General features: G+C 43.5%; 1 protein-coding gene and 1 long non-coding RNA gene across 9 annotated transcripts in view; one reads left to right on the plus strand and one right to left on the minus strand.

Moving 5' to 3' along the window:
* The window catches only part of SYNJ1 (synaptojanin 1), a 177,813-nt gene extending 161,341 nt beyond the window's left edge, over positions 1-16,472 (minus strand). For all 7 annotated transcript variants that reach the window (XM_073617128.1, XM_073617129.1, XM_073617131.1 and 4 more), the window contains exon 1: positions 16,333-16,472. The gene's annotated coding sequence lies outside the window, so the exon portion shown is untranslated. The remainder of the gene's footprint in view (positions 1-16,332) is intronic.
* Positions 16,473-16,520: 48 nt separating this feature from the next.
* LOC141130096 (uncharacterized) lies at positions 16,521-24,954 on the plus strand. 2 transcript variants are annotated; one of them, XR_012241988.1, is made up of 4 exons: positions 16,521-16,763; positions 16,987-17,099; positions 22,826-22,969; positions 23,062-24,954. It is a non-coding gene; the product is annotated as an uncharacterized lncRNA (long non-coding RNA). The 2 variants fall into 2 exon arrangements; XR_012241989.1 differs by lacking the exon at positions 16,987-17,099.
* Positions 24,955-25,664: the final 710 nt, after the last annotated feature.

Below are 25,664 nucleotides of genomic sequence, written 5' to 3' on the forward strand. Positions count from 1 at the left end.
CTCCTTGCCCGGCCTGTCAGTTTAGGTGGACGGCCATGTCTTGGCAGGTTTGCAGTTGTGCCATACTCTTTCCATTTTCGGATGATGGATTGAACAGTGCTCCGTGAGATGTTCAAAGCTTGGGATATCTTTTTATAACCTAACCCTGCTTTAAACTTCCCCACAACTTTATCCCTGACCTATCTGGTGTGTTCCTTGGCCTTCATGATGCTGTTTTTTCACTAAGGTTCTCTAACAAACCTCTGAGGGCTCCACAGAAAAGATGTATTTATACAGAGATTAAATTACACACAGGTGGACTCTATTTACTAATTAGGTGACTTCTGAAGGCAATCAATTCCACTAGATTATAGTTAGGGGTATCAGAGTAAAGGGGGCTGAATACAAATGCATGCCACACTTTTCAGATATTTGTAAAAAATTCTGAAAACCATTTATCATTTTCCATCCACTTCACAATTATGTACCACTTTGTGTTGGTCGATCACAAAAAATCCCAATAAAATACATTTACGTTTTTGGTTGCAACAATGTGGACATTTTTAAGGGGTATGAATAATTTTTCAAGGCACTGTACATAATTAGGCTGAAAAATAAAAAAAAAATTAAAAAAAGAAAGAAAAAAAGGAAATACAAATTTGCCCCACAAGGGGAAAGGACAGGAGGTTTAGGCAGGAGTGGATGGTTTGGTTGGTATTTTGAGACACGTTTGGTTGGGGGCAGAGTTGTGGATGGGTTTGTATTTGGTTATATAGAATTGTTTATGTTGGGAAAGGGGTGGCAGACACTGAATGGTTGGTTAGGTGGAAGAGTCTGGCAAAAGCCTTTTGATAGACTCATGGGGGGGGTCTACATAAAAGTAGGCCAATGAGGAAGTTGCATAGCCAGGTAGTGAATAAGAAGCTTTATGGTGTGGTTAGTTGGGAAGAGGCTAATTTTGGAGGTGATAGCACCAAGATTTGGTCAATGGTTGGTAGTGAATCCTGAAAAAAGGTCCAGGATTGCACCCAACACCCTGGCATGAAGGGAAGCACTGATGGTTGTGCTATTGATCTTCTATGGTATAGTGAGGGAAGGGAAAATGGAGGGGAATAAAAAGAGCTCAGATTTTAATAAACTACGTTTAAGTAATTGGTGTGACATCCATATGGATACGTCAATCAGTAAATTAGCGATGCGTGAGCTAAAGGGAAGAGAGATTGATTTGAAAATGATCAATGCAAAGATGGCATTAGAAGCTTTGAGTTATCCCCTGGCCCAGGGAAAAGGTATAGAGAGAGAGAATAGAAGGGACCCTAGGACAGAGCCTTAGGGGACCCCAATGGAAAGAGGAAGAGGAGGAGACAGAGTTGCAGGTGACACTACAGGTGTGCTGAGATGGGTAGAACAACCAGGAAAGAGCCTTGGGGGCCAAGGGAGTGGACGGTCAACTTTAGCAAAAGGTTTAGGAGTATAAATATGAAGTAGTGGCCATTGGCTTTAGCCATTAGCAAGTCGTAATTTGTATCAGGACCAACAAGTGCAGCAAAATGGGGAGCCAAAAAGAAAAAGTGGTCATTTAGAAGTAGAAGTGTCCAGGGTGGCTTTATAGCAAGCTAGGCTGATAGGGTTACATGTGGGTGCTGCTTCTAAGGTAATCCTTACATTCGCAGCAGTGGAAGGGTTAAGGAAGCCTATAATGACAGAAAGCTGTAGGGTGCCATTGGGGACTTCTCTTCCTGGAAATGCTGGTTGCTGGGCTTTACATTTTAACCCACTCACTGATGTAGGATGATGTGGTGAGGTCCCCAACTTTCCTGAACTGCATACTTGTTCCGTATCAATGACTCGGAATACATTACAGCAAAAAGGGGGCAGCAAACAGCCAGGTAGCTAGAATTTTCAACAGTTCAGCAGACCTGCGCCCCCCCCCCCCCCCCCCCCCCAAATGACAAGTTTATTTTAATATCTTGCTTTATTTATCTGTAACAAGTTCATATGTATGTGGATGGAATTCCAAGCATTTGTAGTCTGTTTCACAGGAAATACAAGCACGTCTAAACACGCAAAGGAGAAAGTTGTTGAAGACTGTGCTATAGTATAATAAAAAAAAAAAAAAAAAAAAAAAAAAAAAGTGCAGTTTTAAGTGCACTAAACTGGTTTAACCACCTCAATCCCTTCCTGCCCAGGCCATTTTTAAGCTGTCAGCGCTGTCACACTTTGACTGACAATTGCACGCTCATGCAATACGATTCCCAAACTCATTTTTTTTTTATCTTTCACTCTCTCTCTAGTGATCTCCTTCCCCCTGTCAGGTGCCCCCAATCCCAGGTCCCCCTTTTCCCTCTCTATCGCTAGGGATCTCCTTCCCCTCCCCCTCTGTCAGGTGTCACCTCACTTGCTGCTGGATTTTGCCGTGCTCTGTCCCCACCGAGTGTATTGTGGGCCCGGAGGGACACATCTGGCACAGCAGGCAGAGCAGGCTCCAGGCGCTGCCGGTCAGGGCTCCGGTCTCGGGGGGGGGCCGTACGGCCCGCTCCTGTTCTCCACCATGTTTCCCGCTGACATCACATGCTCGAGCGCACACAGGTGACGTCAGACAGCTTCCCCTCCGCTCTGAAACAGGCGCGCGCTTTGAATGGTCAGAATCGGTTAAATCCAGAGTTGCAATCGTGGCGGCCGGAGAATCACGATAACGATTCTCTACGATTAATTGTGCAGCTCTAATTTTATATATTATATATTTTAATAAAAGTTTCTGTCAATACATTTTGTAAGTAATGTTTCTTAATGTTTCTCCTTCACTGATGTGCGCTGACAGGCTGCTGTGATGGGCACTGATGAGGTAGCCCTAATACGCCACACTGATAGGTGGCACTGATGGGCGGCAGTGGTGGGCACTAATGGGAGGCACTGATTAGCATCACTTATGGGCACTGATAGGTGGCACTGCTAGGGCTTTCCTGTAATCAGGGCACTGACGATCAGTGCCCCGATTACCAGCCCAGATCTCCCCTCCAAGGAGATGCCGCTGATCGAGTCGAGAAGAGCCAATTCATGGCACTTCCTAGAGACGGGCTGTGTCCAATCCGATCACATGGTTAAAGAGCAGTGGCTCATTACAGAAATCGGGGGTCATGCCATGTCCTAGTAACACGGCGCAACCCTGATCGCCGCAATGCGCGTCCCCTGGGGTGCACAAGAGCGGTCGTTCTGGGCGCAGTCATATGATGTACACCCAGAATGAGAGCCGCACCATCCCTCCGTCATTTGACGGTGGGCGGCGGCAAACTTAAAGAGGAAAAATTATATTCAAGTTGGTATTCAACTCAAAAATGTCACTCTTGTTCTCAGCTTCCTCCAAATTTCCTTTTATTTATTTTGTCATGGTAATTATATAGCACTGTCAATTTACACAGCACTTTACACATACAGTATCTCACAAAAGTGAGTACACCCCTCAAATTTTTGTAAATATATTATATCCATGTGACAACACTGAAGAAATGACACTTTTCTACAATGTAAAGTAGTGAGTGTACAGCTTGTATAACAGTGTAAATTTGCTGTTCCCTCAAAATAACTCAACACAGCCATTAATGTCTAAACCACTGGCAACAAAAAAGTAAGTACACCCCTAAGTGAAAATGTCCAAATTGGGCCCAAAGTGTCAATATTTTGTGTGGTCACCATTATTTTCCAGCACTGCCTTAACCCTCTTGGGCATGGAGTTCACCAGAGCTTCACAGGTTGCCACTGAAGTCCTCTTCCACTCCTCCATGACGACATCATCTGAGCTGATGGATGTTAGAGACCTTGCGCTCCTCTACTTTCTGTTTGAGGATGCCCCACAGATGCTCAATGGGGTTTAGGTCTGGAGACATGCTTGGCCAGTCCATCACCTTTACCCTCAGCTTCCTTAGCTAGGCAGTGGAAGTCTTGGAGGTTTGTTTCGGGTCATTATGTTGGAATACTGCCCTACGGCCCAGTAACCGAAGGGAGGGGATCATGCTCTGCTTCAGTATGTCACAGTACATGTTGGCATTCATGGTTCCCTCAATGAACTGTAGCTCCCCAGTGCCGGCAGTACTAATGCAGCCCCAGACCATGACACTCCCACCACCATGCTTGACTGTAGGCAAGACACACTTGTCTTTGTACTCCTCACCTGGTTGCTGCCACACACGCTTGACACCATCTGAACCAAATAAGTTTATCTTGGTCTCATCAGACCACAGGACATGGTTCCAGTAAGCACGTGCACTCTACTTCTTTGATCGACCATGGCGAGGCCTGTTCTGAGTGGAATCTGTCCTGTTAAACCACTGTATGGTCATGGCCACCGTGCTGCAGCTCAGCTTATAGCCTAGGCCATCTTTATGTAGAGCAACAATTTTGTTGAGTTATTTTGAGGGGACAGCAAATTTACATTGTTATACAATCTGTACACTCACTACTTTACATTGTAGCAAAGTGTCACTTCTTCACATGAAAAGATATAATAAAATATTTACAAAAAATGTGAGGGGTGTACTCACTTGTGAGATACTGTATATTGTACATTCATATCAGTCCCTGCCCTCACGAGCTTAACAATCTAAGGTCCCTAACTCACATTCATACATACTAGGGACAATTTAGACAGGAGCCATTTAACCTACCAACATGTCTTTTGAGTGTGGGAGGAAACTGGAATACCTGGAGGAAACCTGCACAGGGAGAACATGCAAACTCCAAGCAGGTAGTGCCATGGTTGGGATTTGAATCAAGACCCTAGTGCTGCTAGGCAGATGTGCTGACCACTTAGCCACTGTGCTTCCACAGTATTGCTAAGTAATGCTTATTTGCAGTAGTTTTCTTTGCCATTTCACTTGGCATCAGCCTCTTGTAGTCTACTGTACAGCAAAGCTCAGAGAGGGAGAGGTTAAAGCAGCACAAGGAGCTTCTCAGCTGTGCTGTAGTGCAAGAAACATGCCAAAAGGAGAAGAAAGCAGAGCAGTGGCGGCTGGTGCTCCATTTTTTTTTTGGGGGGGGGGGGGGAGAAAAAACAAGCCACACACCCCCCATTCGGTCCATCCATCCGTTAAAACCACTCCCCCTCCGATGCTCGCGCATCCGCCCCGCACTTACCCCATCTAGGTCGTAGGCAGCTTTGGCTTCCCCTTGGAAGATTCACCCTGCGTCTTCTCCTCCTCTGCAGCCAATACAGTCGCTTCTCCTCTCGGCCAATCGGGTTTTGGCCTGGGCAGAGAAGCAGAAAGGCAGTAGCAAATATTCATTCGCTATTGTCACACAACTGGGTGGGCTTAGGGCACAGTGCTTTGCACCCCGAGCCCACACTTTTTTTTATGCCAATTAGAGCCTAATGCTCTAATCATGCGCTTCAAAAAAAAAAAAACGAAAAAAAAAAAACACACACACCCCAACCCCATTGAAATCCATGCGACCAGCATGTAGATTAGGGGCCGGGGCGCATGGATTAGAAGCGCCCCTAAAGTAGAGTGACCGGTAAGTGAAAGGAAAACTGCAGTAGGGAGAGATTAGGTCTGCTTTACTGCTAGAAAAAGCTCTGTTATGTGACATGGTTATGTAAACATTAGAATTGGATGGACAAAACAAAAAAAACAAAAAAAACAAACAAAAACAAAACAAAAAAAAAACCACTTATACTTTGGCAGGTAACATCTCCCATATAGGTTTGTCTGTGGGATTAGCAGTTTGAAGTTTGGCTTTATTGGTTTACAGTCACACATTTCAGACTTTGGATAACACCACCCGGGTACAATACCCCAAATCCAATATTATTAGTGATAGAGAAGAAAGAGTCAGACAGAGAACAAAGTCATTAATGTATTATCTGATAAGGGATCATTATCCAATACGCCAGTCGCTGTCACACCAACGCAGACAATTAACACTGGCTCCCTGTCAATACATCTCTGCCTGTCACTCCCAGCCTCGGTTCCCCTCATTAAATGGTATTACCAGGAAAGAAGAAGAGAATGCAAATACACTAATTAGACCTATTCCAGAGAGCAGACGTGACCTTTGTGCATGATCACTGGAAGCACAATACACCACGGGAAATCGAAGATCCTTCATCTAGGAACTCAGCAATATACAATTGAGGATTCTTACTCCATGTACAGAAATGACCCCGATACAGTCCATAATTATATTTACCAGCTTTACAGTTCCTACCATAGACATAAGATGCCATTGTTGGTTTTATACACTGGTTGTACGCGGTTTAGCCCCGATGCATGAGATTCCAGTGTTTTGGCGCAGGTGTAAGACACCGGCACCCCGTCCAGCTCTGCAAGGCCTCGCTCACCCAGAATACTACAGCGCACACCCATGCAAGGACCACCTTAGCCTGCACTGGGATGCACAGGTGTTCCATGGCTATGATTTTGGCTACACACCGAAACGCGTAAGGCTTGTATTATGTGCTACTCCTGGATTAATAAAAGTATTCATTGTGAAAGATCGAGCTGCTGTCTTTCTGGTACCTGTATGTCTGCTAGGAGGACACTACAAGCCGCTCACCACCTCGGGAAATGCGATGTGCAAATCTGCACAGCAATCACGGTGGTTTCCGCATCGCACCAGTGTGAACTGAGCTTCAGGCCTCGCTCACACAGGCATACTACAGCGTACACCCATGCAAGGGCTGCGTTTGCCCGCACCGGGATGCACAAGTGTTCCACGAATCCCCATGCAGGCATTCCACGCATTTCAGTTGGGATGCAGTGGCTGCATAGGGATTCGTGGAACACCTGTGCATCCCGGTGCGGGCAAACGCAGCCCTAGCATGGGTGTACGCTGTAGTATGCCTGTGTGAGCGAAGCCTGAAGCTCAGTTCACACTGGTGCGATGCGGAAACCACCGTGATTGCTGTGCAGATTTGCGCATCGCATCTCTCTGCAAACTGCTGTGGGTGTCAATGTAAAGTTAATATACAAAGATTTGGGGGGCAGACCTTAAAATAAGATGCATTAAAGATGGTGCAGCCATAAAACAGAACAAAATATTACAGCGCACACATGCAAAAAAATGACATTCAACTCCTGCAAGGCTATTTAAAACACCTGAACATTTTTAAAAGATATGGGGATTTGGTAACACCATATGGCTATATGGTGCTTAAGCCCACTAGGTGTGACCAAATCCCCATATTTTATGAAAATGTTCAGGTGTTTTAAAGCGGTTGTATAGCCTCAGAGAAAAAAAAAAAAAAAAAAACTGTAAGGCAAAAGCATACTAGCTCATTATGAAATACTTGCCTTAGAACGAGGTGTCGTATCTGTTCCTGGTCCACGCCCAGGGAAGTGACATTTTGCCCTCTGCATGTCTTCTGGGTTCGCGGCTCTGGCCCTGTGTGAGTAGCCAGAGCCGCGATGACATCAGTCCCGGGCATGCGCGCGGGAGTCTTCTTCCCGGCAAGGTCCAGCATCGTCTGCCGGACCTTCAGCCGTGCCTTCACAGCGCATGCACCGCTGATGTCAGTGGCTGCATGCAAAGTGAATATCTCTTAAACCGTACATTCAAAAAAAAAAAAAAAAAAAAAGGTATACAACCGCTTTAAATAACCTTGCAGGAATTAAATGACATTTTTTGCATGTGTGCGCTGTAATATATAGTTCTGTTTTTTGGTCTTATAGCTGCATCTTTGTCTATTGTATGGATCCTGACCAAATCCCTTTGGGCAGGAGCACCCCACTCCCCCATCAGTGCCTCTCATTAGTGTCCACCTGTGTTATAGGAGGAGTCCTCTCCCATATAGAGGAGTGTATGGCTCCCATGGTTCAGAGAAGCAGGATCTTCCATTCTATGGATAGTGTAGGACCCACTGATAACGGGGTACTTTGTCGCAGTAAGTGGGCTTAAGCACCATATAGTGTCATCAAATCCCCATATTTTTTGAAAACGTTCAGGTGTTTAACTAGTTGCGGCCCGCCGTCAAATGACAGCGAGGTGGTACGGCTCTCGTTCTGGGACGACGTCATATGACGTGTCCCAGAACGGCCGCTCTCGCGTGCAGCGCGGCGGCTGCGCTGCTAGGACACGGCGCGCCCCCAACCTCTGTAAAGAGCCGCGTCTGTGGCTCTTTAACCATATGATCGGCTGCGTTCAATCACAGCCGGTCACATGTAAACACAGAGATGCCTGTAATCGGCGCTCCTCGCCTCACACTGACAGTGTGTGGCAAGGAGAGACGATCAGCGGCATCTCCTCACAGGGGGGCATCTAGGCATGTAATCAGGGCACTGATCATCAGTGCCCTGATTACAATATAAATCCAACAGTGACACCAATCAGTGCCCATCATTGCCAGCAATCAGTGCCCACCAGTGCCCATTAGCGATGCCAGTCAGTGCTGGCTATTAGTGCCACCTATCAGTGCTGCCCATCAATGTCCATCACTGCTGTCGAACAATGTCCATCAATCCCGCCTATCCGTGCCCATAGGTGTGGCATATTAGTGCCTCATCAATGCCCACCAGTACAGCCCATCAGAGCCGCATCAGCGCACATCAGTGAAGAAGAAAAATTACTTAGTTTCAAAATTTACTGACAGAAACTAAGTAAAAAAATAAAAAAAAAAACCAACAGTGATTAAATACCACCAAAAGAAAGCTCTATTTGAATGAAGAAAATGATAAAAAAAAAAAAATGTGTTTGGGTACAGTGTAGCATGACCGTGCAATTGTCAAAGTGTGACAGCGCTGAAAGCTAAAAAATGGCCTGGGCAGGAAGGGGGTGCAAGTGCCCGGAAGGCAAGTGGTTAAACAGCCTTGCTGGAGTTAACTGTCATTTTTTTGCATGTGTGCTGTAATATTTTGTTCTAATGTAAAGTTAATGACACCCCCAAATCGGTTCACAGAATGCAGTGTGAACTGTGAACTCGGATCGCATGCGATCTGATTGAAGTGGGGACAAAAATAAATAAATAGGATCCTGCACCATTTTGGTGCGAATGCGATGCGATTTCATCTATGCAAACTGTATGGCTGAATTTGCACTGCAGACATTGCATGTGATGTGCAGAGTTATGTGGTGCGAATGTCTGGGATCGCATAAGTGTGAACCCAGCCTAAAAGTCGCTGCACAGTGCACCAAGTGGGTCCAACATTTAGTGGCAGCTTGTACCCCCCCATGAACATTTCTAATGAGTCACTGACTAGCTGGCCGCTGCTTAGGGCTGACATGTAAACAATAATGTGATACCAGCAGGAGCCGCCAATGCTGATTACACACTGTATACATGTGGTGGTGGAAGATGTGCAAAATGATCCCAGCTTTCAATCAATTAAAGTGGTTGTAAACCTCAGGCATGAAATATGAACAAAACATATCCCTCTATAGTGTGTACTTGTCTCAGTTAAGAGCAGTAAGTAATTTCTGTCTGTTTCATTCCGCTGCTATCAGCATGAATCACTTCTGACATGTTTTCCTGACACCAAGAGAAAAAAGGTGACAGGGGAGGGACCTCCACTGGGTATATGAAAGGGTTTACAGCCACTTCCGGACTGCCCACCGTCATTATATGTTGGTACTTTGAAGAGGAGCATCGTTGTGATGGCAGCAGCTAGCTACCATAACCCCAGTATCCTATTCTTGAGCGGGCGGTCCGCTTTAAGATAAAAGTGGTCTCTCTGGCGGATTCGCCACAAGATCACTTTTATCAACGGCGGGAGAGGGCTCCAGCTCCGGTGCCCTCTGCCGCTTACCAGAGGGAAGAAGAACAGTGTAAAAATAAAATGGTAAAATAATTAAGAAAAAAAAAAACAAAAAAAACTTTTAAACGCGATCCGTCCCGACAAGCTCGTATGCAGAAGCGAATGCATACACGAGTAGCGCACGCATATGGAAATGGTGTTCAAACCGCACATGTGAGGTATTGCCGCGATCGGTAGAGCAATAATTCTAGCCCCAGAACTCCTCTAACTCAAAACATGCAACCTGTAGAATTTTTTTTAAACGTCACCGTTTGAGATTTTCAAGGGTAAAAGTTTGTCGCCATTCCACGAGCGGGCGCAATTTACTCGCTGTAACATTATCGTTCACAATATAAAAAAAAAAAAAATTGGGCTAACTTTACTATTATTTAATTAAAAGAAGTGTATTTTTTCCAAAAAAGGTGCGCTTGTAAGATTGCTGCGCAAATACGGTGTTACAGAAAGTATCGCAACAACCGCAATTTTAATCTCTAGGGTGTTAGAAAAAAAAAAAAAAAAAAAGGTATATTATTAGGGGGTTCTAAGTAATTTTCTAACAAAAAAAACTGTTTTTAAATTGTAAACAACAAAACTCAGAAAGAGGCTCAGTCCTTAAAGAGGAGGTCCGGCCGTTTTTTTAAAAAAAAGTCAGCAGCTACAAACACTGTAGCTGCTGACTTTTAATAAGGACACTTACCTGTCCAGCAAGCCCGCGATGTCGCCCCCCGAGGCTGATCCATCCATCCATCGGATTGGCCGCCATCCTAACTAAGGGAAACAGGCAGTGGAGCCTTGTGGCTTCACTGCCAGTTTCCTACTGCGCACGTGCGAGCGGCGCGGCGCACTGTGAATGGCCCCGTTGTTTTTTTGGGAACACACACAGTTCCCAGAAGGCAACAGGGCCGCTCACCGAGGAGCAGGACACGCCACGGAAGAGGCAGATTAGGAAGACTGCCTAGCAACAAGGGTTTCAGGTAAGTACATTTTTTTTTTTTTGATGCAGTTTTTTTTTTTTTTTTTTTTTTAGGGTGGCCCTCCACTTTAAGTGGTTAAAAGGCAGAGGTCATTCTGCACATATGCCGCTACCACATGAATGACACATTCAGAGCCGACATGTAAACAATGTGTAATCAGCAATGGCGGCTCCTGCTGATGACACGCTGTTTACATATCGGCCCTGAGCAGCCACATTAGGCTCCAATACACTGTAGGCATATAAACATTAATGAGAATATAAAGTGTAAAAATACAGCCAAACGCACTACACTTGATGCAGGTTTTGGTTTACACAGCTGAATACTGTGGACCAAATAGACCAGCGTGCATGGGCCCACAACATACAATACTGCTGCATGCACATCTGTGTAAACTATGGATCCGAATGAAGCAAATGTACACCCAGGTGCAGAAGTCCTTAGACAACTATATAATACAAGTAAACTGTACATAGACTTAGATTTCATGATAAGGAGCCTCGGCGGCTATTAAAGCATATGTCATGAAAAATAATTCAATTAAAGGCCAAGTTCACCTTTTGGAGCATGTTACACACATATTTAGGGTGCAAAATGCTCCAGCAGACACACACACACACCCCTACTGTCACTTTTCAACAGGGTGGATAAAAATCAATGATTGTTTTTTTTTTTTTAATCCGATTTTTTAAAATTTGCTTCTAGACCCCTAAAAATAGCGCCTGCAAACCGACCTGAAACAGCCACCGCTGAGTCTCCAGGGCTTTCACATTGGAGCAGTGCGCTAGCAGGACGCTGAAAAAAGTCCTGCTAGCAGCATCTTTGCAGTGGTGAAGGAGCGGAGTATACACCACTCCTACCCATTGAAATCAATGGGGCACCGCGGCTATACCGCCGGCAAAGCGCCTCTGCAGAGGTGCTTTGCGGTGGTTTCTAACCCTTTCTCGGCCGCTAGCAGGGGGGATGAAACCCCCCCCACTAACGGCCGAATACCGACGGTAAAGCGCCGCTAAAAATAGCGGCGCTTTACCGCCGACGCACCTCCCGCCCCAGTGTGAAAGGGGCCTTTTAGTAAAAAAATATATCTAAAAGATAGTTTTCTATTTAAGGTACATTAATAATTTAGTTTATTCAGCATGAAATGGAGCTTAGTTATGTAGTATGAGGCTGTATATATTCTGCAATATTTACATTTTTGGTAAACTCATTCAATGAATCCAAGCTTTGCAAGCTGAGAACATGCACTGCATTGATGCATTCACACAATTTCACAGTAGCCATGAGATAAAACAAAGTTCAGGAATATTCCTTAATACCATTGTTTTGCAAATCTATGTACACTACAAACTGTATGATTGAATTGGTTCTGATATCGCTGTTTTACTAACCTGACAGCTTATTATTCTAAATAGGAAACCTTCATTTTGTTTGAAAATATTAAAGATTCTAACTACCAGCAAGAATAAGTCCTTACATTTAAAGAACACCTGTCATTTCAGATCCATCATGGCAGCTCCTGTTAGCGGGCATCCACTCACCTGCTGCCGCCACGTCCCTCACCTTGTTGTGTCACTGCCGCATCACCAGCCGTCTCATTAAAGTGAATGGGACTGTTGGTGAGTCAACAGCGGGTCAGAGCAGGAGCCGCTGTGGGATAGAGATGACAGCTGCTCTTTAAAAAAAATGATGATTTAAATTGGAGTTGATATAAATCAAATCCACCCGCTTTTCAAAAGCAGAGCTGCTGTGAGAGGCTCCGCCCACACAGCTGCATCATTCATTCACAGAAATGTGACCGAGAGAACTACAGGTCCAGTCTGCCACCAATGAGCGCCTTTGTAGTTCATTCACAAGCCCTGCAGCTTTCAAACTGACAACCCGTACAAAATGGTACAGGCTGAAAGCTGTAGGGCTTGTCTGCAGAAGCCTGACATTGAACCTCTGATCATGGGTGCAATGCTCTACAGGCTCCGGCAGGAAAAAATAATACATGCATATTTTTTTTCTGCAAATATATGTGCATTTATTATTCCTTCCCATAAGGTGAACTTATCCTTTAAAAATACACACACACTATATTTCTGCACATGCACCCCTGTTTTATCCCTTGCAAGGACAGAAATAAACCTGTTGATCTGCCAGAAATATGCTCAGCTCCAAACTTCCTATTGTGGGCTGACAACACAGCATTATTGTGGACCGAGCGGTGTCAGCCCTGCCCAGCTGTCTTTTCCTAAACTACTCAACCACTCCCACTGTCTTCTTATCCACACCATAGGCATTAATGGACTTGTAGTCCAAAATAAGAAAAGGAAGGGGTGAATAGGCTTTTTGGTATAACAGAGGCAGAGAGAACATGACACCTATGCATTTCTGACAAGTTCAACAAGGTTTTATTGGCCAGATCACAAGGTGAAAACAGAGGGGAAAGGGCCTAAAAAAAGAAAGCAAATGCAGCCACCACATCTAAGGAATCTAAAGTTAATTTTAGTTTTGGGTTTAATAGAAGGATGTAGACATGTCAGGGGAGGGATATATGAAGACTGCTACATAGAAGTTCCAATCCCCCCCCCCCCCACACACACACACACACACACACTTATTGCTGGAAAGTTATTCTATACATACTGACAATAGTAGAATACTGATACATGAACATGCTATTGAGGGATACACAATAGGACTACTGACACATAGACATGCTAATATTGGATACAGTGAAGTTGTTTCACTAAAACTGGAGAGTGTAATATGTGGTGCCGCTGTGCATGGGAGCCAATCAGCTTCTAACCTCAGCTTGGTTCAGGAAGCTGATTAGTTTCTAGGCAGAGCTGCACCTGATTTTGCATTCTCCAGTTTTAGTAAATCAACCTCAAAATTACCATCTAGGACTCCTGATACATGGACATGTTAATAAAGAATACATGATTACAACATATACAAACTGATACATGGACATACCCACAGACAATATAGGAATAGTGATACATAGACACGTAAAACAATGACATGCCCTGGAAAGAATACATAACAGATACATAAATGTGCAAATAACACACATCACATTATACTGACAGATCACCATGCCCATGTTAGAAGTATGTTGGTTCATGATAAGGACGTATATATAAAAACAGATACACATGTGATCATTATACATGTCTTAAAGGCATTTCACGTTAAACCCATATTTAGGGTGTAGCATGATTCACAATTGCATTTTTTTAAAGGAACATGGCAGGGTGGAAAAGATCTGTAAATGGAAAGACTACAAGTCTCATCTGTGACCCTGACAGAGGAACTCACAGATCACACCGGTGCAAACACAGTGACATCTCCACACATGTAATCCATTGTTTACCTCCAGCCCCATACTGATAGGTCCATACCTCTATAGAGGCCTGGGGGTAAGCAATACTGGATCCTATCCACTGCACCCACAATGCACTGATCAACATTGCTATGCCCTGCAGGCTTGAATGCAAACATGCGCCTTTTTTTAATTTTAGTAGTATGGGCACATTTATTACATGTTTATAAAAAGTGGACTATGACTTTAAGATTTTGTGATTAATAATAATATTATTACCCTGGATATCTCTCTCTCTCTCTCTATATATATATATATATATATATATATATATATATATATATATATATATCTATATCTATATATCTATATCTATCTCTCTATCTCTCTATCTCTCTCAATCTCTCTATCTATATCAATCTCTCTATCTCTCTATCTATATCAATCTCTATATTTATCTATCTATCTCTCTACACACACATACTCTGGTCACATATGATCATTATTATATACACTGATCACATATATACATTAAATAAATCAGAGCCAAACTATATAATAATAATAATAATAATATTTAAAACATGTGTTTAGAACATAGCTGTATAACAAATTTTAAAGCAAAATGCACCCTAAATACAGCGCTAGTACCGTAAATAGTGCACCCATATATCTCTTCATAGCATGGACTACCATAATGTGTACAAACAGAATATCAAACTTACAAACCATTGCAACACTCACTCTATTATAAAGTGATAGATTAAAAACACAACATCACAGAGTTACAAAGTAAAACATTACATGAATAAAACAAAGTGACCCAAAACATAAATCTTTTCTGCTCTTCAAAGAAGAAATTCAAAACACCAAAACACAAGTTCTTCCACAAGCATAAAGTCCCCAGAGTTTCTTCATACCAGGCGGTATCTGTAGAACTCCCGGTATTATTATGTATCTGAGCTCTGATCACATATATTATGATTATATGATCACTTACTGTGTACAAATATTATATTATCAGATCACATATATTATTATCAGTATAGATCTGATCACATATTATTATTATTTAGCTGGGCTAATATATATATATATATATATATATATATATATATATATATATATATATATAAATTCTACTTAACATTATATATCTTGGATCTAATCACATATAATATGTGTGATTACTATTAGCATTATATAATTTGGGATCCGATGACATATTATTAGGCCAGGCACTGATCACATATATCATTATTATTCTATGTCTGGGATATGATCACATATAATATTACACGTCTGGTCTCTGTTCACATATATGATATCATATGTAATTAAAACTTAGTATTATATATCTTAGATTTGATCTAATATTTTATATATATAATATTAGATCAAATCTAAGATATATATATATATATATATATATATATATATATATATACACACACACACACCTTTTATATATCTGGGATCTGATCATGTAAGTAGGCTCTGATCACATAATATATTATAAATGTTTACTATTATATATCTGGAATCTGATTACACATACGTACATTTTTTATTATATAGCCAGGCTTTGATCACATATATGATTACGATGATGATAATAATTTAGCCAGGCTCTGGTCACAAATATTAATATTATTTCTGGGAACTGATCACCTAAGTATGGTTATTATTAGCAATATATATCTGGGATCTGATCACATCCATAGTTACATAGTAGGTGAGGTAAAAAAAAAAAAAGACAAGTCCAACCTATGCCATATTATTTAGCCAGGCTCTGATCACATAGATTATTATTATTATTATTAGCCTTGGATCTGATCACATACATTATATTATATGATTATTATGAGTTATTATGTCTGGGATCTTATTACATATGAGCATTATTAGTATTTTATATCTGGGATCTGATCAGGTAAAGGATATTATTATATAGCCAGGTTCTGATCACTTATATGGTGATGATTATTATAGATCTGGGATCAGAAGACATATATGATATGATTTTATAGATCTGGGATCAGATGACATTTATGATTATTATAGATCCAGGATGAGATGACAGACATGTTGGTAATGACAGGCCATGACCTGACCGGTGCTGATCCTGGCAGGGGGTCACACATGTTGTCCTCCTCCCAGCCCGGTGTTATGAGAAGGAGCCCAGCCCTGTGTAGAGCTCTATGGGTGCAGAGAAGGAAGGTGAAGGGCCTGCCGATGCCCCCGCCTATCTCCGGCAGTGCAGTGACACCGGTAAGGAAGGGATGAGGAGCTGTGATCTGCACGGTGCGGGGTGACAGTCGGTGGGGGGCGGGGATCAGGTACATACCGGTGCTCAGAGGTGACCACAGCTGCTCCTAGCCGATCCCCGGCGATCACTGAAGCCTCCTGTCCGCGGGAGCGCGCTCACAAGCTATCAGAGGCAAGCTCCCGAGCAGACACCGCCCACACAGCGGCATGCCACGCCCCCTCTCTTCCCGTTTCCCCCAATCACAGGACCCTTGGTGTGCCATACGTAGGACGCACAATGATACTGAGGGCAGGGCGGCCATTTTTGGTGCTGGCTGCCAGGAGTGTTGGGAAACCTGTCATATGAGATATATGGAGAACGCCACGGCTGACCTCTGCTTTCTGATGATGCTGGAGTTTGCTCAGCTTTTATCTACACTGCTTTGTACGGTAGCAGGAGGCAGCCTAGCAACTAACATTGTATCAGGAAAGAGGAGAGAAGAGGATGAATAGAGGAAGCCCTTAGGATAGGTGTGTGAAGGAAGAGATTCTGTAATGGATGAGTCTTTTTTTTTTTCCTTTTCAGTTTGAGGCTTTATATATATATATATATATATATATATATATATATATATATATATATATATATATATATATATATATATATATATATATATATATAAACATATGTACACCACACTTCCAGGTATTATACACCCCCCCCCCATGTATGTTTTCTTCCACTGATCCATAGGTGAAAACAGACAGGAGGAACCACTTCATGATGCAGTGGGGGGCGCATGTATGCAAACCTTCCTTCCAAAGGCAGCGAGCAGCGGAATTTTTAAGATGCAGGCCATTGGAAAAGTATGTATATTCCCTCTTCTTTTAGCTGCTATGATTTTTGATAGAAGGGTTCCTGTGCTGACAGGGTCACTTTAATTCATGACAAAGGATTCACAAAGCACTATGGTGGACACTGACACATTCTGTCACATAGCACAGGAGCAGTGAGATGGAATGTGTGAAAGATTTACTGCAAGGTTACAGCAATGAAGCCCGACCCTGACTACTTAGATGTGCTTTTATGTTTATATCAGTGGTCTCCAAACTGTGACCCTTTGCTTGCCTTTATTCAGCCTTTGAAGCACTATTTCTCCTACTGACACCAAGGATGAGGCACTATTCTTTCTACCGACACCAACGATGGGGCCAATGCAAACTTAGCGTGCCACTCAAGCTCTGTTGAAGCGGGGTATGTATAGATCTTTGAGTATCCGCCAACGGGAGTGCTGGCATGGGATGGACCTCCTCCCAGCTCCTCCTATGACTTGAACAGAAGGAAAGGATCCCTGTGGTCACACATCCCTGTAGTCCCTAATAGGTGTAGAAGTGGCGACCTCGGCCTGGGTGCCAGCCAGGCCACTCCCCTAACATTTCGCTCCACCCCTCAGAGTTTAGTTATGGGGATGGGTCACTATTCCTCCCACTAATACCAACAAGGGGGCGATATTACAGTCAAGTTTAAAAAAGACACAAGTCCATCCAGTTTAACCAATAATAATAAAAAAAATATCATACAATCCCATATACACAATCCTAAACCCAGAGGAAGGCGAAAAACCCCAGCAAAGCATGATCCAATTTGCTACAGCAGGGGAAAAAATTCCTTCCTCATTCCCCGAGAGGCAATCTAAATATTCCCTGGATCAACTTTACCTATAAATGTTAGTACCCAGTTACATTATGTACATTTAGGAAACAATCCAGACCTTTTTTAAAGCAAGCTACTGTGCTGGCCAGAACCACCTCTGGAGGGAGTCTATTCCACATTTTCACAGCTTTCTGTATTTGGAGATTAAATCTCTTTTCCTCCAGACATAAAGAGTTCCCCCTTGTCCTCTGTGATAACCTTAAAGAGGAACTGCAGTCTGCTCACATAATTTGTAATAAAAACATCTTTGCCATTCTGAAGCTTCCCTCCAACCATTATTTTATATATACTGTAATTCTGTACTTGTAAAATATGCTGCGGAAATCTCCCTGCGCTGAGTCTGGCTGCAATCATTTTAACTGTGGGCAGCTGAAGCTGCTGCTTGTTCACTTCCTGGATTTACACAGACACCCCCCTGCTCTGCAGCTCTCATTGGCCCTCTTATGACTCATCCCCCCTGCCTTCCTGGCAAACTCTCACGAGAGTGAGAGAGAGCTGTGCATGATGTCACAAGCCTGGGCTTTTTACCAGACAAGAAACAGGAAGTGGGCAGTATAAGCAGGGCTGGCCCAAGACATTGTGCTGCCTGGGTCCAAAAATGAAATGCTGCCCCCCCCCCCATTAAAAAAAAAATAACACCCATCCAGCAAAGAGACATTTCCATAAAGCAAAGAGCAAAGAGACAGCCAGATCCAGCAAAGAGACATCCCCATATATCCAGCAAAGAGACATCCCCATATATCCAGCAAAGAGACATGCCCAATCCAGCAAAGAGACATCCCCATATATCCAGCAAAGAGACATGCCCAATCCAGCAAAGAGACATCCCCAGACCAGCAAAGAGACATACCCCTCAAGCAAAGAGACATCCCCAGTCCAGCAAAGAGAAAAGCCCCCTCCAGCAAAGAGACATCCCCAGTCCAGCAAAGAGTCATGCCCCCTCCAACAAACAGACTTGCCCAAAAACATCAGCTCAGCTCACAGGTATATGAATTCTGCAGCACCATGAAAGGTCCCCCCTTCCTCTTCAACGCCACCGACCACCTAAGCTCAGATCCCAGCCCAGTGATGCAACACACGGCGACAGCAGTGCTGCAGTGGCGGCGGGTGCTTCTGCTATTGAAGCCTGTGCTGTTCCAGGACCGAGAGAGCTTCTCCACCCACCGCCCCAAGTTGTACTGCTGGGGAGTAGAGTGGGGCTGGGATGGGGAGTGCAGCGAAGCATGATGCACAAATAAAACTGCATGCTAGAGGGAGTGAGCCTTAGGTCCTCGGGCAGTGCGCCCCTGTTGCCGCTCCTCTTAAAGTGCCGCCTGGGTCCCATGGACCCACCGGAACCCATGGTAGGGCCGGCCCTGTGTATTAGGTATTTACTTGCAGTAAAAAATGTTTTACTATCCAAAGTTAAAACAACAAGGGCAGAAGATTTAACAGATGTAAAGTTGAAAAAAATTAAAGAAGTTCCAATAACTCAACACTAAGTTCACTATATGGACCCCTTATGTATTTGTAAATGTTGATCATATCCCCCCTTAATCTCCTCTTCTCAAGAGAGAATTATTTCAGTTCCTCCAATCTTTCCTCATAGCTGAGCTCCTCCATGCCTCTTATCAGTTTGGTTGCCTTCTCTGCACTTTCTCCAGTTCCCGATATTCTTTTTGAGAACTCCCCCTGGGAAAGTCATGTGGCCCTGTAACGTGCAGGGGAGGGGCGAATGGTGTAATAAGACGCTTAGTCACTTATCAGAACAGCACAGAGCTGTTGTTGCAGTGCTTTGGATTTTAAAGACGCTGTACATAGATAGTGCACTGGAGCACCTATCGAACATGAGTGTAATATATATCTTTTAATAAATGCAAGATTTTAAATAGATTTAAGCACTATGTGGAGCTCCTTTTCTTTTGCATATATCGACCAAATGCTGCCATTGGAGATATACACTGACAGATTGGAAGGAGGCAATACATCTGATTAGTCCTGGGAGACTAAAAAGTTTTGTCTGACCGATCTTAAATGTGAGGTCACACTAATTAAGGTGAGCACACACCCGATGGGGGAGCACTGGGGTGCAAGTTTGGCACATGCATGAATGTGAAGATATAAAGAAGTTTATAAGACATCACTCTGCACTGAAGCACTTTATGATTTATGAATTGGACTTTTTTCATTTAAATTATCAAGTTATTTAGTAACCATATGTGATAAGAAATGTTTTTATCAGTTTGAGCACTATATATGTCAAGTACTTTTCCTGTTTATTATTATACACATTTATTATTATATGATCTTTAATACTTTGATTAATACTTTGATGTTATACACAAGATTATATCACAGTGCAGCTTATTTAATTTTATTTATCATTTTTTAAGAACTGGTGCCCAAAACTGAACTGCATATTCCAAATGAGGTCTTACTAGTGATTTGTACTGGGGCAAAATGATATGTCTCTCTCTGGATTCCATACCTCTCTTAATACAAGCAAGGACTTTGCTTGTTTTGGAAACCGCAACTTGGCTTAGCATGCTATTATTAAGCTTATGATCTACCAAAACCCCCAGATCCTTCTCCACTATGTATTCCCCCAGCTGTACCCCCCCCCCAACTGACACCAACGATAGGGCACCTTTCCTCATACTACTGAAACCAACAATGGGGTAATATTCCTTCTTCTGACACCAATGATGAGGCACTTTTCCTCCCACTAATACCAACCATGGGATGCTATTCCTCCAGCTGACATCAATGATGGGGCACCTTTCCACCTCCTACTGAAACCAACAATGGGTAATACTCTGCCCTCTCACACCGATGGGGCACAATTCCTTCCACTGACACCAAGGATGAGGCACCATTCTTTCTACGGACACCAATGATGAGGCACTATTCCTCCCACTAATACCAATGATGGGACGCTATTCTTCCAGTTGGCATTAATGATGGGGCACCTTTCCACCTCCTACTGAAACCAACAATGGGGTAATACTCCGCCCTCTCACACCAGTGATGGGGCACAATTCCTTCCACTGACACCAGGGATGAGGCACCATTCTTTCTGCGGACACCAATGATGGGTCACTATTTCTCCCACTAATTCCAATGATCGGTCACTATTCCTCCCACTGACACCAAGGATGAGGCACCATTCTTTCTACCGACACCAACGATTCCTCCCTCTAATACCAATGATTGGTCCCTATTAGGGATGGGTGAACGGGTTGGCTGGAGCATAAGTTCGGGCCGAACTTTTGCAGTTCAGGTGTTCGGCGAACATCCGAAAAAACGGGTAGTTCGACCATTTGTTCGCCTCCCCAAACCGACCACAGTGCATTGCGGTGCTGAACAGTGCATTGCAAGCCCTGATTGGCTGAAGCAGTGAAAGCTTCAGCCAATCAGGACACAGAGCACTGTCAGAGTCATGATTGGACACTGTCATCATGACTTTATCCAATCATGGCTCATTCCCGCCCCACAGTATAAAAGTATTCTTTCAATGGCAGCCATTTTCAATGTGATTTCGGCGTGAAGAGTGATAGAACAGGTCTCTGTTCAGTGCTATTAGTTAGTGCATTATGCTGTGCTATTTTGTTTCAATTATCAGTGTAGAATATTAGTTTAGTGTCAGTCTAGGGATAGTTTGAGTGTAGTGAGGAGGACCATCATTCAGATTTGCATAGTGTGCAACTAGAGTAGGGACAGCTCATATAGTTTCAGTATAGTGAGACCGTGTCAGTAATCTTTACATTAGTGTATAGCTAGAGTAGGGACAGTTCAGATAGCGTCAGTGCAGTGACCGTAGAACACTGTCTATTTGATTGCATTACTGCCAGTTTAACGCCATTTATTTCTGTGTGCGTTACTGCCAGTTTAATGCCATTTATTTCTGTGTGCATTACTGCCAGTTTAACGCAATATAGTTTTTTGTGCGTCACTGCCAGTTTAATGCCATATAGTTTTTTGGGCGTTACTGCCAGTTAAACACCATATAGTTTTGTATGCGTTACTGCCAGTTTAACGCCATACAGTTCTATGTGCGTTACTGCCAGTTTTACGCCATATAGTTTTTTTGTGCGTTACTGCCAGTTTAATGCCATAGTTTTTTGTGCGTTTCTGCCTGTTTAACACCATATAGTTTTGTATGCGTTACTGCCAGTTTAACGCCATATAGTTTTTTTGCGTTACTGCCAGTTTAACGCCATATAGTTTTGTGTGCATTACTGCCAGTTTAACACCATATAGTTTTGTGTGCATTACTGCCAGTTAAACGCCATATAGTTTTGCGCGTTACTGCCAGTTTAACACCATATCGTTGTGTGTGCGTTACTGCCAGTTTAACGCCATATAGTTCTGTGTGTGTTACTGCCAGTTTAACGCCATTTAGTTCAGTGTGCGTTACAGCCAGTTTAACGCCATATAGTTTTGTGTGCATTACTGCCAGTTAAACGCCATATAGCTGGCCGTACGCCCCTCCCATGTGTGTGCGGCGTGACGTTGGTGGGCGGTCCCTGTGGTGGCGCTCATATGGGCGCAGCCTGGGCAGGTTTGGCTCTCGAGGTTGCCCACTCCACTGGATGCCATGTTTGTTTGGGAATACATATTCTCTTTCTTCCTCCACAATGCCTTACCTTGCACACCAGGTATCCCCACTCATGCTATACTCTCTGGTTCCTTTCTTTCTTTCCTTGCAATCATGCTCTGTGGTGTCTGGTTTGCTTGCTTGGCGGTCTTGTTTGGATGTCTCTACCTAGCCCCCCTTTCTTGTCTTCGACATGGTCACACATCTTTTTTCTACTTCACCTTGCACTCTCTATTCACACTTAGCTGTTCACCTCTATGGTATGGTTGTTATTTGATTTCCTATCTGTACTTTCCACTCCAGGTTTGCCTCGGGGGTCCTGGTCTGCCTTGGATGGCGCCCTGTGGGGTCTCCCCCTTCGGTCCGTCCACCTCAGTTCCCGGGGGGTGGTGTCTCCGATTGCCGAGCGAGGTATGGCCTCTGCCACCAGTTCACGAACCACAATGTGTAAGCATGCACTCTGTGTGGGGTTTTTTCAATTTCCCCACCTCTGTTTCATGTTTATAATCACTAGATCATTTTTATATCTTTTATTTTAGATCAAGATACGCGCTTGCTCCTGACGAGTGGCATGAGAAGCCACGAAACGCGTAGAGCTACTATTGTCGCGTTTCCCACCAGCGTCATACCATTTCCTAATTTTTTGAGTTTTTTTGGAGGCTTATTTTGCAGGCAATACCTTTTATTATATGGTTGTGTATTAATATCCTACTGGTGTACCATGGAGAATTGTTGTATTCATTGAATCATGTATATTTGCTGCTAATTTTGCTGATATTTCTCTCTATTTGTGATTGATATACTATTACTATATGCATGTTTTATTTCCATGAATCTATTAAAATTTTCCTAGTAATCCATCGGTTTTGTTTTTTGGACATTTCACGCACTTCATTTAAAGTCCCACTTCTGTTGCTTTTTTCTTAGACTAGTAAAGGGATGGAAACGCATGACCTCATCCGGTCATGGTTTCATTTAAAGTCCCACGAGATGGTCAGTCCCAAACCCTTCTGTAATATTAATGTACAGGGATGGATATGCGTGAAACTGTTCCATTTTTCAATCTTATCACACTCATTGTGATATAATTAAAACTTCATCTGCCTCCTTTTATTTAATTGCTCGATCCTATTTTTACCATCTATTATTTTTGAACTGTTTTTGGATTAATTATCTATTATATAGATCTTGATACCAGTCTTGTAGATGGTTTGTTTGTCTTAAGTGGTGGCCCCTTTGGCCTTAATACACTGCTTACTCTTTTGGTTTTTCCCCCCTTCCGGGAGCTGTGACACGCCTGTCGGCCCCTCCCCCTTCCCCTTAGGGAGGGGTGGATCCGCTGCCACTGCGTGTCAGCGTCACGCACTCCCCATCGAGCGTGCGCACCCCTTGGATGCTTACGCGCTCGATTGGATGGTGTCCTTCACGCACACTATGGGGATGGAGTGTGGGCGTCAGCTGGCCGGGCGCCTGGTGCCCGATCGGTGATGCCGTACGCCCCTCCCATGTGTGTGCGGCGTGACATTGGTGGGCGGTCCCTGTGGTGGCGCTCATATGGGCGCAGCCTCGGCGGGTTTGGCTCTCGAGGTTGCCCACTCCACTGGATGCCATGTTTGTTTGGGAATACATATTCTCTTTCTTCCTCCACAATGCCTCACCTTGCACACCAGGTATCCCCACTCATGCTATACTCTCTGGTTCCTTTCTTTCTTTCCTTGCAATCATGCTCTGTGGTGTCTGGTTTGCTTGCTTGGCGGTCTTGCTTGGATGTCTCTACCTAGCCCCCCTTTCTTGTCTTCCACATGGTCACACATCTTTTTTCTACTTCACCTTGCACCCTCTATTCACACTTAGCTGTTCACCTCTATGGTATGGTTGTTATTTGATTTCCTATCTGTACTTTCCACTCCAGGTTTGCCTCGGGGGTCCTGGTCTGCCTTGGATGGCGCCCTGTGGGGTCTCCCCCTTCGGTCCGTCCACCTCAGTTCCCGGGGGGTGGTGTCTCCGATTGCCGAGCGAGGTATGGCCTCCGCCACCATTTCACGAACCACAATGTGTAAGCATGCACTCTGTGTGGGGTCTTTTCAATTTCCCCACCTCTGTTTCATGTTTATAATCACTAGATCATTTTTATATCCTTTATTTTAGATCAAGATATGCGCTTGCTCCTGACGAGTGGCATGAGAAGCCACGAAACGCGTAGAGCTACTATTGTCGCGTTTCCCACCAGCGTCATACCATTTCCTAATTTTTTTAGTTTTTTTGGAGGCTTATTTTGCAGGCAATACCTTTTATTATATGGTTGTGTATTAATATCCTACTGGTGTACCATGGAGAATTGTTGTATTCATTGAATCATGTATATTTGCTGCTAATTTTGCTGATATTTCTCTCTATTTGTGATTGATACACTATTACTATATGCATGTTTTATGTCCATGAATCTATTAAAATTTTCCTAGTAGTCCATCGGTTTTGTTTTTTGGACATTTCACGCACTTCATTTAAAGTCCCACTTCTGTTGCTTTTTTCTTAGACTAGTAAAGGGATGGAAACGCATGACCTCATCCGGTCATGGTTTCATTTAAAGTCCCACGGGATGGTCAGTCCCAAACCCTTCTCTAAAACGCCATATAGTTTTGTGCGTTACTGCCAGTTTAACACCATATCGTTGTGTGTGCGTTACTGCCAATTTAACGCCATATAGTTCTGTGTGTGTTACTGCCAGTTTAACGCCATTTAGTTCAGTGTGCGTTACAGCCAGTTTAACGCCATATAGTTTTGCATGCGTTACTGCCAGTTTAACGCCATTTACTTCTGTGTGCGTTACTGCCATTTTAAGTCCATATAGTTCTGTCCGTCACTGTACGTTTGGCACATTATATTGCATTATATTATAGTTTATCCGTGGAGTGTGAGTACTCAAATTAAAGTGCACCAAACACCACTTTACATTGATTAAAGTGCATCTACGTACAGATTTCAACTTCTTTACATTTGCTTAGAGCAGTGGTTCTCAACTCCTTTCCTCAGGACCCACTAACAGGCCAGGTTTTATGTATTACCTTGGGGAGATGCAGACTAGAATACTGCAATCACTGAGCAGCAAATGACCTGTGATGTATTTCAGTTATCTTGCAAA

The sequence above is a fragment of the Aquarana catesbeiana genome, linkage group LG02, assembly GCF_042186555.1.
Source record: "Aquarana catesbeiana isolate 2022-GZ linkage group LG02, ASM4218655v1, whole genome shotgun sequence".
NCBI lineage: Eukaryota > Metazoa > Chordata > Amphibia > Anura > Ranidae > Aquarana > Aquarana catesbeiana.